This window comes from Vipera berus (assembly GCF_964194415.1).
Source record: "Vipera berus genome assembly, chromosome: 17".
In the NCBI taxonomy this organism is placed as follows: domain Eukaryota; kingdom Metazoa; phylum Chordata; class Lepidosauria; order Squamata; family Viperidae; genus Vipera; species Vipera berus.
The window spans coordinates 2673110-2691273 of NC_138220.1; positions in this window are offsets into that span (position 1 = coordinate 2673110).

An 18164-nucleotide genomic window follows, 5' to 3' on the forward strand; every position below is an offset into this window, starting at 1 on the left:
CTGTGATTTTGTTTGGGGGGGGGAAAAAGCAATTCCATTCTGTTATTTATGCCAAAGGCCAGGCCTGGCCTGCCATCACCGCCGTCTCGGCAACTCTGCAAAGTAGTTCGGACGTGGAGTAGAAATCAACTCCCAAGGAAGAGTGAGGTTTGAACCCGGGTCCTCCAGTCCTGATTGGCAAGGTGGCAACCTGAGTTGACATTGATTGATCTTAAGAAATCAAATTCAGTTAGGCTTGGGTTGTTCTCGGCTGGAAGCTCCAGGACACCGGAAGGCAGTGGGCTAGACTGGGAAGGAAGACAACAAATCTTCAGAGAGAGATGTCCATGAAGTCAGGAATCAAACTGGACTTGAAGGACTGTTTTATTTTCACCGTAGACATATACTACCTCTATCGTAGCTTAGTAGTTCTTCATCCCATTGGCTCTGAAAGCCCATCCTCTGCCTTTAGCCACACCCACCCAGCATTCCCCTGGCACGGAAACTTAATGCCTGCCTCCTGTGATCCCCGCCAACTAGCATACCTAACAGAAGACGATTCAATCAACTTAGTGAGATTTATATAACTTCCCAATTTCAGGAATCCAGTACAGTTGCCATCAAGCTACGGAACAGACAATCCAATTATTCCCTGTGGTTCCCAGCTTCTTAGAACCGGTTGATCTGCGGCATATGGCATATCCTACGTGGACTTGCGATGTGTGTTAACCTTTCTTTAAAAACACAGCAGAATGTGAACGTTGTACAACTTGGTAGGAGACGGGATAGCCCGCCGTCGCTGCCCCAGCAAAGTTGCGACTTGATCTCACCAAGCGGACGTTTTTGCAACTGAAGCCCCAGCGTAGAAGAAAACTCGGTGTGAATTCCGGTCCTTAAAAGAGCAGACAGGTTCCTGTTGGAGAAAATGATTTTTCAGATACCTTGTGCCGAAGTTTCACTGTGGTTAATCTCACTGACGTGGGATAAGATATCAGCTGACTGAGCCAAGGTTTCTGGGGCTGGTTTTTTTTGGGGGGGGGGGAGGAACAAATGGAATGAGAAGTTTCCACCAGAGTGCAAGAAAGCTTCTTGAAAATGTCCTCTTTGAAGGACTGAGCTGACCATCACCTCAAGGAGCATTTGGGGAAGAAATCGTGACGCTGACAGGCACCAAGCAAAGCCATTTTTGCCGATATCATGGAGGCCACTTTCTTCTCAACCCATGAAAAGTTCCCCCAATTTTTTTTTAAAAAAGTAGGCTCTGAATTAGCTGCTAAGCAGGCTGGTAATATGACAGAGGGAAATCAACAGAAGACAAGGTGGAGAAAAGTAGATACCCCCTTCTCCTGCAGTAGAGAAGTCTGGATGCTTTATCCACTCTCACCTTGACATGTTCTCCCGTGGATCTTGTAATCTGACTCTCCCCACTTGATCCCTACCCTTTGTTTTGATCAGGATCCCAGGTTGAAAGGTGACACCTCAGATGGTTCATTATTGACCTTCTGTGACTCGTTGGTCTACTATTTATACTACATGACTGCTGTTTATACTGCGGGGAGGAACTATGGACCCAAAACATGTCCTCATTCAACCTTGCCCATCAGAACCAGCAGTCCTGAGCTGGTGGGACCAACGGTCTGATCAAGGAAAGCATTTTCCTTTGAGGGAGAGACAGCTACTTCAGTGGCAGAGTATAAATCAGCAGTTGAGCATCCATGATGCATGCAGAACAGTCCACCAGGATTTCTTGTAATAGAATTGGGCAGCTTATAAATATAATAAAATAAAGGAAAAGCTGACTCTTTGAAGGGCAGCTTCAAATGTCCCTTCCGAAGCTTTGACGCATCAAGCGATCCTGCGACCAGCGAAGACCTGTTGCTAATCCATCAAAAGAGAGTAAAAAGATGTACAGCCAGGCTGAGCTTTGCCAGAACAATAAAAATCCATCCAATATATCTGTAGAAACATAAGCCTCCTTCGTAGAACTGTTTTGGAATATCCCGCCTCATATTCCCCAAAGCACCTGAGGAATCAAGGAGAGAAGCAACCTGGAACTAAGGAGGAATTTCCTGGCAGTTACAACAATTAACCAGTGGAACAACCTGCCTCCAGAAGTTGTGGATGCTCCATCACCGGAGGTTTTCAAGAAGATCAGGATGGTATAGGATCTCCTGACTGAGCAGAGGGTTGGACTAGAAGACCTCCAAGGTCCCTTCCCACTCTGTTATTCTGTTGTATATATTGTCTTGGCGCTCATTTCGATAATGACTGCTTAAAATGGCCTGCAGGATTTCTTTCTCGTTTGTTCAATTTGTGGCTGGTGCCGTACCTCTAAGCAGAAAGGATAGCACGTGTTTCTGGTTTCATTAGACTGGAGACCCTGGAGTGTGTCCTAGACACAAGGGGAACCAGTGGGCCACAAAATGCATGTTTGTCTCTCTCTCTCTCTGTGTGTGTGTGTGTGTATAAAAGTGCAGGCTCTGAGCTAGTGAACGTCCACAAACTTCGCTTCCTCCATCAGAACGCGAGACCCATTACAGTGCCGCCCACAAAGGAGGATTATTTTAGATTAACGAGGCTGGATGTGCCGCGAGGGATTTTTGCAGAGGACGGAGCAGTCCTGATCCATTAGTGGTTCACCGTGAAGTCGCTCTGGATCAGCCTGCCTGTCATTTGAGGCCGCCTGGGGAACGGCGGCCTGTCGTGCTGCACCAGTCATTCATGGCCAATCGCAGAATTCAAAGTGATTTGTTTGGCCACGTGCAGGGGAAGATGGTCTTTTGGGGAGAGAGGAGCATCACTAGGCAATCCTTGGTTTTCTAAAAGAGACTTGGCTTGTTCTTGACTTGTAAGTCCTTGACTTTGCAGCCACTTCTTTAGCGGACGTTCCGAGTTACAACGGTACTGAAAAAAAAGTAACTTTACGACCGTTTACACACAATCGTTGGCGCATCCCCCACGGTCAGGTGGTCAAAACTGAGACGCTTGGGCAAGAGATTCATATTTAGGACGGTTGCAATGTCCTGGGATCACGCGATCCCCTTTTGTGACCTTCTGACAAGCATAGTCAACGGGGGAGTCAGACTCCTTTAATAACTCCAGGGATTCACTTAACGATGGCAGGAAAGGTCGTAAAATGGGGCAAAAAAACTCACTCAGCCGTCTTTCTTAGCCATGGGCTCCCTTATGGTCGTAAGTCAGGGAGTGCCTGTACTGCCATTGTTGGGAGAAGCTGAAAAGGCCGGCGCAAAGCATTGTGGAAATTGTGGGGCTTACTCGGGGAAGGTGTTTACCAATGGGACATTGATGGCCAGTGGCTAGTATAAGCAGACAAACCACCCGCTTTTGATCAGAACTAATGGAACAATCTTATTTTATTCGCTGCCTTCTTTCTGTCGTTCTATCTCCTTTTTTTTTTGCTCTCCAACATCCCATTTTTCTCTCCCTACCTCTGCCTTTCACAGGAAAGGGATGTGCTGTTTTTGCCAAATCCTTTTCAGGGTTCATTTACTGGCCAAAGTTCTTTTTCTCTCTCTTTCCCCCCCCCTTCTGCCCCCTCAGTCCATCTCCTGCTTTTGCCGGTCAGCTCCCAATAGGGAGATAGCAGAAGATGCCTTTGGGTTTGTGGCTTCTGGAACGCCGCACACACACTTGGATGAGAAACCCTCATTCCCAGCGTGGATTTATAGCTTTGCACTCTTCTATCAGCCCAAGCTCTTGCTTTTTTTTAAAAAAAAATCTTAAAATCCTCCCTTGCTTTGTCTTCTTAGTTTGGAGTCTGTCAAAGGAGCCGTGGCTTCATTAAAAGCTTGCAACGTGTCTGGGTGGACACGCCATACTGGTAGCACCCAAACTTTGGGAAGCTAGCCATGACCTCCCCTCTTCCCCACCTAAACACACACACACACACACACACACACACACACACACACACACACTTCAGTAGCAGGATAAAGTAGGAGTCTGGAGGGCCTCCAGAGGGTTGGAGAGGGGGATTGTGAAACGGGCAAGCCGCCGGGCAGATTCCTTGGGAGGAATTCCTCCACCTCAGCTCCAAATAAATTATTCCCTGGGATTGTCTCCAGATAAAGACTGCAGTCAGGTCATCTTGGCTGGTCTCGAGCTGCTGAGAAAGTGGGGGTATCCGAGCGAAGTAAACCTCGGTGGGAGAGGAGGAGAAGGAAGGGGGTCTTGAAAGACGCTGTCAGGAAGGAAAAAGGTGGGAATCCGGTAGCAGCCAGAAGGACCTTTCCGACGTGGGTTCATTTTGAAGCAGCTCAGCAGGGTCTGACTTGCTTAGAGATGGATGAGGGACCACCAGGAGAGCCTAGGAGGTGCGAGTGAAAATGGGGGAGGCAATGCAATGCAGATTTCTTCTGCATTGTTGCTCAGAAAAACTGGAAAGACACGGTTGTGTCATGAGAGGAGTTGGGCTCACCCCTAAAGAGGCTTGGCCTTTTAAAGAATAGGTTTCAAAGCATGAGAAGGGTAAACTTAATTGATGCTTACGTATTTTCCGGAGTTCTCCTTTAAAACGCAAAACAGAGGTCCCCTCCTTTGCGTGTCCTGAGGTTAAAGTCTGGCTTTTGTCCCACCCACCCACCCCAAGTTCTTATTTTCATACCGAAAGTCACTGGGGCTCTGTCGAGGGCAACATTATTATCTTCAGGGGTGCTTTCCCCCCCCCTTAAGTGGAAGGAGCAAAACAAAATAGCTGAGGTTTTTCCTGCCAATAAATCAGTAGCATGGCCCTTTCTGGAGACCTGTATATTTATTTCCTGTTGTTGTTGCTGCTGCTACCAAAAAAAAAGATCTTTAAAGGAGTCTGGGGGGGGGTAGAGATAAGGAGGCAAATACTGCAACTCGAAATGATTTAAAATAAGGTCTGCTTGGGGGAGTTCAGATTGTTTGCCTGGACGAATGCTGGCCTATGCAAGCAGACTCAAGGTGCAAAGCCAAGACTTAAGATGGTGAACTTGCGGGACGGCCTGGCCACGGTGCCCTTGGTCTCCTTGCCAGATTCCAGGCAATAAATGACTGCTGCATTCCGGAAATTGTGGCCCAGCCCAGCTGGTGCTTCTGCACTGTTTATTCCTCGGGGTGTGCTCCAGTGACATCCCCTCCATTCTGCATTCTGCCATTAAACAAAGGAGATTTCCTGCTCCAAGTGATCCTCTGCTTTAAGGGGAAGGGGCTGCGGCAAAAAAACAACAACAACAACAACAAAACCCAATCTGGAAGGGAGGAAAAAGGAGATGAAGTTGCCAAAAGGGGAGATGGAGAAATGTGGATTTTTACGCCAATTTGGACGTACACTGATTTGATTGACGGCTTCTAGGCAAACAGTTCCCTGTTTGCGATGAGGGAAGAGAAGCGAAACACGTCCTGTTAGGGTGCACGAGCCAAATATGGCAGGGGTGTCACATTCTCTACAAATCTCTCTGGTTCCATCGCATGGACAAATAAGGGCCATGAATTTCCCAGATCAGAAGGTGAGACTTCGTAGGAAGAAGACGGATCAAAGAATGAATGCCAGACTTGCACCTTTCGACATGCTCGTGTTCTTTGCATTTTCTAAAGCCGAGCCAGGTTCAATATTTACCCAAGACACTGGGGAAAAGCCATCTGCAGCTAGCCTCCTCCATTCTTTGGTGAGTGAAATGTGCAGGTCACACCCCTGCGGTCCCATTTCACCGTTGATGTTTTTTTTGGCAACCATCCTCAGACTATTAAAGGAGCAAACAGGAAGCCCCATGGGAGGTCTCGGAGACAAATTCAGGATGTCCTGGAAGAATTACGAAAGCATCAAGAAAGGTCCTTTGTTCTAACGGTTCCCCTTCTGCTTGCCTTCTTTAAAACAGGCTTATGCTGGGCAGATCTTGTAAACGGAAGACAAAGCTCCAAGATTGTTCTTGGGGGACCGCTAAGAAAGGGAAGGAAGGAGAATTTGGGAAATGTCATAGATTTTAACTGATTCTCCTCCTCCTCCTCCTCATCCCTTCCCCGCGGCCTGGTGGTAGATACGATGGTACTTCGTCAGCATGCAAAGCGACCTCTTGCCAACCATAACACAGGTGCAGACAATAGCTTTTACAAAGAAACCTACTCAGGCTCCAACACAACGAAAAGAGGCAAGCGTGAAAGCAGTAGCGTTTGAAGAACCCAGACAGAGACCCTCATTTGAAAGACAATGTCAATCACTGGAATTCTTACGTTAGGAATTTAGGCTTTAGTTCATGTTCTTAACCAGTCTGACTCATGGTTGGATTAGTTGCTACCCTGAGTTTCCAGCCTTGGGATCCTTTACCATAGGCTGGCTGGGGTGTCTCTTTTAAAATTTTAACTCTTCACATCAACAAAATGAGGCGAAGCACGGCGGCTGGATTTTCCCCAAATCATTTTGCTTAGGTTTTTTTTTCCTTCCCCACTGCAGGGAGAAGCTTGCTTTGCTCTTTTGTCAAAGTTGCTCTTAATCTTTAGTCCTCTGGTAGATGCTTCTCTTCCAGAACTGAAAACTCAATTTTTTTTCCCCCACCAAGTCAGCCTTTGCAGCTCTTTGGAGCAAGGCAAGCTTGAGCAACGGAGAGGGTTGGTCAGTTCCTCGGCCAGTCGAAAGGTCCTGATGCTGAGACTGGGCTGAGATGAAAATGCAAAAGGAGACTTTTGATCTTCCGCCCGATTGGTCGTGGAAACTGGGAGCGCTATAAGATGCCTCTGGGATTTGACCACTGAAAGTCATATACACCACCTCACCGGAAGCGGAAAGACAACTGGACTGAATTAACCCCCTTTCATTCCTTTCCCCATCGGAGCCAAATTAAAAGATCCCGCCGACTCAAGGCAGGATTTGGGGATGTCTGGAGCTTGCCATCTTGAGGCTAAGGCGTCCAGTTTCTGTGTCTCTTTCTTTAAAAACTTCCCTTTGCGCATCACGTACTCCCTGTGACTGGCAGCATGAAAAGAGAACAACAATGGTAACAATTAAAGGCACGGAGAGACAAGACAATTACAGAAACACGAATAGGAGCATCTGCTGCATCAAATAAAACTATCTCTCTTCTGTCAGTGTTCTGTCTCCACCAGCCTGCCAATTGCCGGATCTTTATTGGATGTCTGCAAACACAGACTTGTAACTAATTAAAAAAGATAAACAGCATTGTTCTGCCTCTAGTTTGGTAATAAGGGGCATTCAGAAGTACAAAGCCACCAAATGGGAAGGCTCTAGTTTTCCTCTTCCCTCCCCAGCAAGTATTCTTCTTGTGTCATCCCCTTTCCAGTTAATCTTCTTCTTCTTCTTCTTCTTCTTCTTCTTCTTCTTCTTCTTCTTCTTCTTCTTCTTCTTCTTCTTCTTCTTCTTCTTCTTCTTTTTCTTCTTCTTCTTCTTCTTCTTCTTCTTCTTCTTCTTCTTCTTCTTCTTCTTCTTCTTCCTCCTCCTCCTCCTCCTCCTCCTCCTCCTCCTCCTCCTTCTTGGAATTTCCTGGATTGCAACCCAACCTTATGGCTCCAGTCCTTTCTAGGAGAATTTTTAACCAGCCACAAGAAACAAATTGTCAGAATCTCTCCTTTTCTTTTGGCCAAGGCTGAAGGTTAGCAGAAAAGGAAGGAATCCAGTAAAAGAGTTAAAAATAGATAACCTTTGGGCAGGAAAGTGTGATTCCCCCCCCCTTCCGTTATACGGGGTTTTTCCTGTGTCTCTAGCGATTCAAGGAAATCCAAATTCGGGGGGGGGGGAAACCGGTTGTTTAAAATTAGAAATGACCCCAGAAAACTTCACGTCTCTCCTGCTTTCCTTTTAAAGTGAACCCATTGTCCAAGGCAGTGGCGTAGCGTGGGTTGTCAGCACCAGGGGCAAGGCAAGTAATTTGCACCCCCTAACCCGTGGATTTTAGCACTCGAGTCTCTTCCACTAGATTAGTTAAAGAAACCCTTACCCCCTAAGCACGTATTGTTTGTTATGAAAATACTGATGTAATTAAAGTAAAATGCATCTAATGCGCCCCCCCCCCAGATGTTGCGCCCGGTGCGGCCGGCCCCCCCTGCACCCCCCACGCTACACCACTGGTCCAAGGGGTCCTGGAAGGCTATGCCTATAGAAGGACCCAACTTATAAAATACAATCCTGCTTGGCTTCTTGCCCTGGCTTGGTTGCTTCTGCCGTTAGCTGTTTGTCATGGGGAATGACAAGAAAAAAGGCAACCAGCATTTAATGGAGCACCATCAACTCTGTTTACGCCTCTTTCAACGGCAGTTAGATGTTAACAACCTAAAGGCCACTTTGGATGATAGCATCGCACACATTGGTGAGGAGGTGAGGTAAGTTTCATTTGCTTCGGTCTCCTGGAAAAATGGTGGAGCGTGAGTGAAAGGCCGGATTTTAACCCACACACCCCAATCCCAAAATGCAGGACTGTTCAATTTCCAAGTATTTACCTCTCCATGTGTATTTTTTTCCTTTACTTAAATTCCAGGGCTGACTCTCAGTTGGAGGAAAAACATTGCGGGATTAATGCTTCTTAAGAAGAAACTAAATAATTCGGAGACAATTCGACCGTCTTTATCTCACAGTCTTTGGCTACCGAAAAAACACCCTGGCATTCTGCCTTGAAACCATTCATTCATAAACCATCCCAACAACTTGGGGGGTTCCACCAGATATTCTTTCTGCTGCTTTTGCATTGCTAATTCGCTGAAGACCTTTCCCTTGATCTGTGATGGGTATGGAAAACGTTTGCCATTCTGTTGGCACCAAAGGGGACCATTTTCTTTGGACCTCTCTGTGGAAAAGCTGAACCATTTTGCTTTTTTACAGAGAACAAAAAAGCATCTGTTCCAGAGTTTATTTGGGTCATGGTTTGGCCTTGAAAGGACCGGGCAAGATACTATACTGTCCGCCTCCACTGGATGACGCCATTAGAGGAGAGAACGAGAGACTTTTTCACCAGAAAACAGAGCACTTTCTCCTCTGCCCGGCATATAAAATGAACTTCTTGTTTACTTCATCCAAGAAACATGAACCAGGATCCTGGATAAATGCACCCAGTTTGGCGAGGAAAGGGAATTTCACCTACTCACGGGCTGTGCGTTATTCTCTAAATATTTACTGGACCAAACATTTATCCCACGTTGCCTGGAAACCTTTCCAAAAATGGGGGGAAAAGGAAAACATGACATGTTTCTGGGAGATGTGAAGGACAGTTGTAATAGAATAAGAGAGTTAGCAGGGACTTGCAGCTGTGGCAAGTAAAATGGGGCAGAACTCACTTAACCACCGTCTTGCTTAGCAACAGAAACTTTGGGCTCAATTTTGGCCCTCCCTCGTGTCTTGTAATGTCTCCCTGAGATATCTTTTGAGCTGTGGCACTTCCTCCTGTCTCCCAAGGTCATTCTCACAGCCCATTCCGGAGATTTTGGAAGCCTGGGAAAGATACAGAGCTGACACGAGGAGGAGACGTTCCTTCTGAGGGCATCCAGTCAGATGAACCCGTGTCCTAATTTATTGATTTCTCTTTGGAGAGCCACCAGAAGATGGCCTTCTATTGGAAGCATTCTCGGAAAGGACCATATAAAGGTCATGGAGAACAGCACAAGCTGCAGAGTCTCCCTCTCTTCCCATTTTACTTATAGCCATTATTTTTACATTTGCTTCTCCGCGTATGAATGAGCGCTAGCAAAACTGGATCCAGGATGACGCAGGTCCTCTTTGGCAGCTGAGGGCAGCTCTATAAAAGACCACCTGCCTCCCCCCCCCTCCAAAGCAGGTTAATGTATGCCATTGAGCTAACCTTGGCTTGGGTTGAGAAGAAACACAAAGAATTGGACCTGGTTAACGCTGGACGGAGGGGCCGCAGGAGACGTCCGAATAAAAAGCAAAGGCAAACCACTTCAAACAAGGCTCCTGCCAGGAAAAACGGACAGGAAAGGAACCATTCCTCAATAACAGAACGAGTGCAACCACGCTGAAGCACGTATGGCTGGTGGCCTGTGGGTCGAAGGAAAGCCAGGTTGTCTGGAAGGCATCCACGTGGCTAAAAGTTACTTCTAAACGTCTTGGAAGGGTTCTGAGTCGGGACGCCAACTGATGCGAACCCCCCCAAGTTTTGTCCTGAAACAGAAAGCAAAAAAAAAAAATGAAGACATCCAGTCAAGACATTTGTGGCATTTTATTTTTAAAATTTGAATTTGAAGAAGATTCCGAGAAGGAACGACATAACCGCCTCTGTAATATTGGAGAAGCTAATTGCAGGGGGTGAGAGAGAAAGAGAGAAAAGGGTGGGGGGAAGCCTAACACTGTCTACTTAATTACACGGTCTCCCAAGTTTCTAATTGTTCTGTCAGTGATGGGTCGTTTGGGGGGGGGGGGAAGCATCAAAATCTGTAGAACTTTAATGATTAAGGTTACTGGTTGTTTTTTTAAGGCTTCGTGAGATCTATTTAGGTTCTTCTGTTAACTCTTGAGGCGGTCCGGCTTCAGAACAAAGCCTGCTAGGGAAAAAACTAACATTTGTGAATTTATGCATTTGTTGTCCTGAGTTGAACTCTGGGGAGAAAGTATTTGGAACCCAGCAAGCTTTTGGGCACGGGTGCTTTTGTCTTACAAACTTCACCGGTGTGCTGTTTCTAACAAAGTACAGAGACCGAATTGCAAGGAGGAGCTCTCCTCTCATCCTACCCCCAAACTCTGGAAAGTGATGATTCTGAAATATTATTGAAAGGTGGGAAATCCCGAGTCTGGTCTTATTTTGTCTGTTCTGCAGAAATGCCAAGTCAGAAGACTTCTCTTGGATCCCAACGCAGGAAGTCAAGATGTTAAAGCAGCTTCCCCCAAAATCTGGTGTGCTCCAGATGTGCTGGGATTACAGCTTGCCAGATGCTCAGCCAGCAGGCCAGCAAAAGGCTCATCTCAGAAGAAAGACAGAATCCAGACGGATGTAGGCAATGCCTGGAGAGCTGACAGCCAGCGTTTTCTTTGCCGTTCTCCATCTTGGCCAAAAGCCTGGGTGTGCCAGAATTTCAAGAGAGCAGCTTTTCGGCGGATGGAGTTGGAGAAGAAGCCTTTCTTTGTCTATAATTTTATGAGGGAAGGGGGTGAATTAGAAGTGACAAGGAAGAAAAGTTGGAAACAGTCGCCTCTGGGATTAATAATGCCATTTAAATGCTAAATAAAGGCCGGCTCAGCTGAGCCAGAATGTAAACTGTGGAGAGAAAGCACTAAAAAACAATGAAATAACATCCAGGCTATTCATAACCCTTAAAAAAATTGCACCTGTCTTGGGAAGATTAGAGACATTCATAAAATCTGGAACTCTCTTTTGCATTCCGGGACGGTACGTGAGTAGCAAATCGTTAATTGAGGGCATTCCAGTTTAAGACTCTAGAGGCATAAACAGGCATCTTTACTGGATCTGTCAGCCTTATAAGGTAGACCAGACAGAGAAAAAGCTACTGCGGGGGCCTAAAGCTACTTTTATTAGAACAGCTGTCATAACTGAATCTTGCAAAATATGCAGACTTCTCCTTCCTCTTTTATCTTCATGCTTAGAAGGGGGAGGGCTGTCTGTGACGATCCGGCAAATCTTTTTTTCTTGGTATGGGCTCAATCCACGTTGTTGCCATAGTGAAGGATCTCCCTTCTGTCCATCACGGTTATCCTCCAGTCCCCTTCAGATGTTTGTCCTCTCCAACATGCTCCAAATTCTGACCGTTGGTGTCCTTGGTCCTCATTAAATAGCCTGGTTTGCTGCTTCCAACATCGTCTGAGGGCTGGTGGTGACTCTCCTGAGCTCAAGGATTCGAAAACAGGCTATGCCTCCCTTAGCGCCCAATCAGCGGAAGAAAGTTTCATGTTGCTGTCATCTCTAGCAAGGCTAATTTATTTATGATATTCCTTTTTTCCCCAGCCAAGTGCTTAGAAGAGCTTCAGATAGATAAGGATAGAAGATTTAAGAGCTAAGCATCTTCAGATAAAATCTGCCTGGATTACTGTTTGGCAAGCGCTGCATCTTCGTGCTTTCTCAACTTGCAAACAAAGGGAAAGAAACCATCTTTGGTGATCTTGGACCGCCTCGCAAATGTGACAGACGCAGGAACACAGGAGCAAATCCTGGCAAATCCTGGCACACACTCCGTCTTCTCCTCGCCATTTACTGTATCCTTGAAGGCACCAGACAGATAATAGACGAAGAGGGACATCACAGGAAACTGTTCCCATTCAGTCTGAAACACTAGGAGAGATTTGAAGGACTCGGAAACAAAGCCGCAAGGACAAAAAACAGATTTCCAAGCTTGGACAACTGTGGAATTGGAACATAGCTTGCAAAGATGACATGAGAAGGTGTCAGAGAACTAAACAGGCATCCTCAACGTTTACAACGGCTGATTTTTATTTTCAAAAGGAGTTGATTTTGCCGAATCTGAGCTGGACTGGTTAACAAGCTCTCTCCAAGTTCTTGACGGCCCTCCAAGAATTCTCCACGGCATGTCAAACTTTAATCTCGGTTATCTGGCAAAACACACCCTCCCAGAGAAAATAAACTCCGAATCTCTTCTTAAAACCCTCCAGTGATGGAGAACCCCTAATGTCTGGAGGCAAGCTGTTTCATAATTGTTCTTATTTTCAGGACATTTCCCCCCCCCCACCCTTAATTCTAGGAAATTTCTCCTGAATTCTCTCTTTGATGAGTTTCCTTCCATTCTTGAAGTTCTAAAAGTAAGTTCTCCCCAGCCACAAAACTTCCCCCACCCCCTCAATTCTCGCAGAGCTGTGGAACATGATGGGGTTTTCAAGTGGAAAGCTGAACCCCGTCAATCGGAGAGGAAACGGAACAACCAATCACCCTGCATTTGTAGGAGGAAGCAGGGTGCAAGATGTCAGTTCACCGTGTGGGAGCTGGGAAGAAAACAAACATTGAGAGCTTTGGAATGTCAGAATCCCCCCATAAGAATCCTCTTCTTTCCAGTCTGATGCAGCTTTATTTCGATGTCCTTGACTTTTCCTGGCGGCAGCAGCGATACAACAACAACATTAGCAGTAAATCATGAAAACTGGTGGAAATTGGGAGGCCTTCTGTAGCTTTCTGTTTTCTCAGATGGAGAGGTCATGGAAAAAAGTTAAAATCTCAGAAAGCTCCCCAAAGATCTCTTGAGAAACCCCAACTCCTGACCTCTAAATTCAGCCTGAAGCTGAGGGCTTGAAATTCACCCCCAGAGCTGATTTATCCCTCTCCTTGGATTATCTTCTATTAGCCTTACAGCTTCTATCATGCTGTCATTCCCCAGCTAATGAGATAATTTGGAGGCATTGGAAGCCGGTTTATTTATTCAGCCCGGCTGATCTGCTTGTTTACTTTGCATGAGATAATAGCCCACTATCCAAGATAAGTTATCTGCAAAAACCCTTCAGCAGAGTGCAGGCAAAACAAAAGAAAAATGCGGAACAGCATTTTGCCTAGTAAAACGTGTTGCCAGGTCTCTCTTAAAATCCAACAGTGAAAAAGAACGAAAGAGAAGATTGAGAATCCAACCTAATGCCCAGGTTGAAAACAAACGCGGTACATATTCTTTCCGGAGCTGCAAGCCTATTAAGGGACCGGTGCTTCTGATTCATCAATTAGACATCATCCAGGAGATGAATAAGCCACCATTTATAATCCACCTGGCGACTAGTTGGAACTTGCAAACTTTTATGTTGGGGAGAAGATGCAGTCAGAGTGGCCAACTGGCAAACTTGGGTTTGAATCGGAATCCAGAGCCGGGGAGTCATTGCCCACCTGTCACAAACCAGAATGACATAGTTCTTACTCAACATTTGCTTGTTGGAACAGAAGACAAGCTCGATTAGGAAGGAACCAGTTTATTTATTTAGCGTATGACATATCATACATGGGCTAGCAATACATTCATCTAGATTAGTAGAACACAACAAAATGTAAATGTTAAAAAGACCTGTGTTCAAACACCAAAGTCTGGACCAACGTCTAGTGATTTGGGATTTTTTAAAAAAAGGAAGAAAAAAAAACATTGAGGGAACCATTGATTTGGGATTAGTCTGAACTTCAGGAAACCACCACAGGAAATAAATTTTTGGATGTCACCAGATTACAAACACTTCCCAAACAAAGCCAGGTGAGTGTGCAGAGGGGAACGGGGACGCACACCCCATATCCATGTCTGCCTAGATAGTACCTTTTCTAGGATCCACCAAAAGGGACACCAAAGGTTGATCATTTTTTTTCAGTTTGTTGGACTTTTTTTATTGGACTAAAAGAATGAGAGTTGGAAGGGACCTTGGAGATCATCTAGTCCAACCCCCTGCTCAGGCAGGAAGGCCTATACCAGGGGTAGGCAACCTTGGCTCTTTTATGACTCATGGACTTCAACTCCCAGAATTCCTGAGTCAGCATAGCCCCGATTCCAGGTAAGGGAAGAATGATTGAATAGGTCATCCTGAAGATGCCCTTGCCAGCAGATGAACGAAAAATCTCAACTTGAGAACAGACGGCGATGAGATATCCTGTCTCCAGAAAGGAATGTCCCATCCACACCCGGATTTCCTCTCGGGCTGAAGCTCAAGTTCTGGGTAAAACAGCTCTTTTCAGGTTATTTTTATCTTTCCTCTTCCTGGCCCAGTTGGAGAGCCCTGCCTCAGAGGATGCTTTGCTCAATTCATCTGCTGGTGAACTTCCCTTTGACAAGTGGGCAATCACAGTGGGAAGAGCCTGTTGGGCTAGCTAGCTGGAATGGCCACTGGATGCACATTAAAAAAAAACAGCAACAAATTACAAACTGGAAAGTGACAGAAAGGGGAAACCATGACCCGAATGTGTCCAGTTAGCACCAGAGGTGTTTTTATTAGGGACCCATTCCTTTGGAACATGGTCCCTGACAGCTTCAGCTTATTTGTGCATTCCTCCTTTGTCTAGCCCAGCACACGCTTACCTTCTTCTACAAAGGTCAGGGAAAGGTACTTGGGATCCTTCACCCTTTGGAGCATGGATGGAACAGGGGATTTTGGCGGGCTGCACCGTCCCAGTGTCTCCAGTTCTTTCCAACGGCAATGCTGGAATGGTTGAGCGAGCTGCCCTGGGGAAACCTCTGCTTTGAAGGGCATCAGTTGCAAAATTAATCAACTAGCTCATTCAGAAGTCCCTGTCTCTGGCCACTAATGAGAGCAGTGGGAGAAGAGGATTCGAAAGAGAGAGATAAACGGGGGAAAAGGAGAAACAAGACTGTGAAGCAGACAGGCTCAGCTGGTGGGAAGGAAGATTTGACTTCTGCACACCCATGGGGTCTCCTTCGGCAGCCACGCACACTTGCCTCCTTCCTGTGCTGAACATCATCTGTAGGCGATGTTACATCACTGTTAGGCCCTAACCACTCTTCAGCCTTCACCAGGGGCGATTGATCCATGGCCAAAGAGATTTGCATATTTTTTTCCAATCTTCAAGAACACAGTGTGGGGGCAGGTGTGGAGAGAGAGAGAGAGAGAAGGAAACACGCCCATTTATATTCCAGTGGCTGCTCGGTGGCTACGCCAGCATTGGACTCATTAATTTTCAGGGTTCCGTGGTTTTCCCCCAAGAGATAGCCTTCAAGCAGGTGCTAACCCTGCAGTACTCTAGTCTCCCTGAACGTGGAAAGTTAAGCGCGGCTCTTTGGAATACCTATGGAAGCTCAGGAGCTGAGCTCCAGCGGATGAATCCAAGAGCTTTTCCAGGCAGTAATTTAGGGCATCTTCTGCAGCCGTTCAAGGTGGTTGTGCCAACTCACCATCACCCTGAGACAGGCTTTACCGCTATCAAAGCGATAGTGACTGAGTGAGCGGGCGGCTTGTGTGATTACTGGGGACGTAGCTGTGGATGAGCGAAATCCCAACGCCTACTTAATTTCACTTCTTCTCCAAGATCTGGAGTAGCCTTTTGCCCACTAATACCTTTATTCCGCCACGGGTCAGCATGTTCTCCAGCTGTCATTGCTTGCATCATGTCCTAAACATTGTGTGCTGGCCTGACCGCAGTAAACAAGACGTCCTTCCAACTCTGGCAGTGAAAAGGAGGATTTGAAGGAAAGCCCCCTTCGTTATGGTCCAGATCTTGAGAGCAGCTGCTCTAAGAACGGATGCATCCTTACGCCACGAGTGGGACTCGGATTCCTCCGGAGACCTCTTTATGTTTCCTCTTGTACGCAGACAATACCGCACTTCCCATAAGCCTGTCTAACCCATGAGGTCATTTCTGGAAATTGGCCCTCTAGCCAACATCAGGCACGGTCAGTCTGGGGGCAGGAGGATTAAAAACAAAATTCTTGTCGGCTTCAAGCCACCCCTCCTCCCACGCTTCTTTCACAGACGGAAGGAGGCACCTGCTTTGATTCTAGTTAGCCGTAAAGCCAGTTCCAGCATGTAATCAGCGTGAAGGGCACTTCGTGGACTGAATTAATTTCCTCTCTGTTGTTCTGAAGGATGGTTGCTGGGGTTGTTCAACTGCTAAGCCGTGTCTGACTCTTGCAGCCCCGTGGACCGCGGCACGCCAGGCCCCCCCCCTGTCCTCCAGTGTCTCCCTGAATTTGCCCAAACCCATGCCCGCTCTCTAGCCATCGCCTCCTCTGCCTGCCATCCCCTTCGCCTCTTGCCTTCCGTCTTTCCCAACCCTTCCCCCGTGAGTCCTCATTTGGTGGCCCACGTTTTTGATTCTTCCGCTTCAGTATTTCTCCTTCCAAGGAACGAGGCGTGATTTCCTTTCAGACTGACTGATTTGATCTCCTTGCAGTCCATGGGACTCCTCAAGAGTCTTTTCCCAACATCACGGTTGGAAAGCATCCATTTTTTACGGTCCCGTTCTCACAGCCATACATTACGATGGGGAAACCGTAGCAACGATTGTACGAACCTTGATGGGCAGCGCGATGCTTCTGCTTTTTGATATGCTGTTTCTGAAGGATGGTGCTTGCATCAAATCAAGGGTGCCCTACCCGCCCATCCCTTGAACGTCTGTTCTTGTGAAAAGAAGGACTAGGGGTGATGTGAGAACAGTGTTCCAATACTTGAGGGGCTGCCACAAAGAAGAGGGGGATCCAGCTATTCTCCAAAGCCCCTGAAGGCAGGACAAGACTAATCAAGGAAAGAAGCCAGCTAGAACTAAGGAGGAATTTCCCGACAGTGAGAAAAATCAACCAGTATGTTTGAACATCAACTCCCAGGATTCGATGCTGGCTGGGGCATTCTGGGAGTTGTAGTCCACGTGTCTTCCAGCTGCCAAGGTTGAAACGCACAGATTTAAAGGCTCGAAAAGTTTTTGCTGGGAAAGATGGAAGACCCGGTTCCTAGGAACAGAACCACATTGCCATCTGGAGGCAGGTGTGGGATGAACATGAAAAGACAGGGGGGATTCCAGAAAAAGAGAACAAAGATAAGCACCCCCAGTATTGCCCAATCGTTATACCATCCTTTCTTTTCAGGGGCCTTCAGCATCTGCAGAATCCCTTGTGGCTGGGAGCAGAAAGTGGAAAGGGTGATCTCTCCATTTGTAGAGCATGTCATTCTGCGAGTGAGGCGGGACCTTTTGGAGAGGCACTCTCTGAGATGGACGGTATTTAAACTTAATAAATAAAATAAATGCACTGCTTCGGCTGCAACTGGGAAATACGGAGGTGAACACCATTACAACAAAGATGGGGAACTTTTATCAAAGAACAGTTCTTCCCTCACCACGTAAAAGAGAATATTTTTCCCTCTCAACCAGCTTTGACAAAAGGTCTTGAAGGTCTTCTAGTCCAACCCCGCTGCTGATGCAGGAGAGACCCTGTCCCATTCCAGACCAGTGGCTGATCCAGTCTCTTCTTAAAAGCCTCCAGGCATGGATCACCCAGAAGTCCTGGAGGGAAGATATTCCACTGGTTAATTGTTTTGATTTTCTCGTCCTCTTTTTCTTTTTTTTCTTTTTTAGGAGTGGAGGAGCTTTGATGCTCCCCAGAGTTTCAAGCTGAAGCCTTCCCAGCCATTCCTGTAGATGCCAAGGAAGGAAGCGGGCACTGTTTTTCCACACGCGAAGCATGTTTTGCTGTTGCTGTAATGTAATTTTTACCCCTCTAGGCACGGCTCTTTTTTTTCCCATCTGCAAGAAATTAATTTTGTTCTTGTTCGCTAATTCCCCAGTGCTTCTGTGGCCTGGAGCAAAATAAGAAAAGATGGC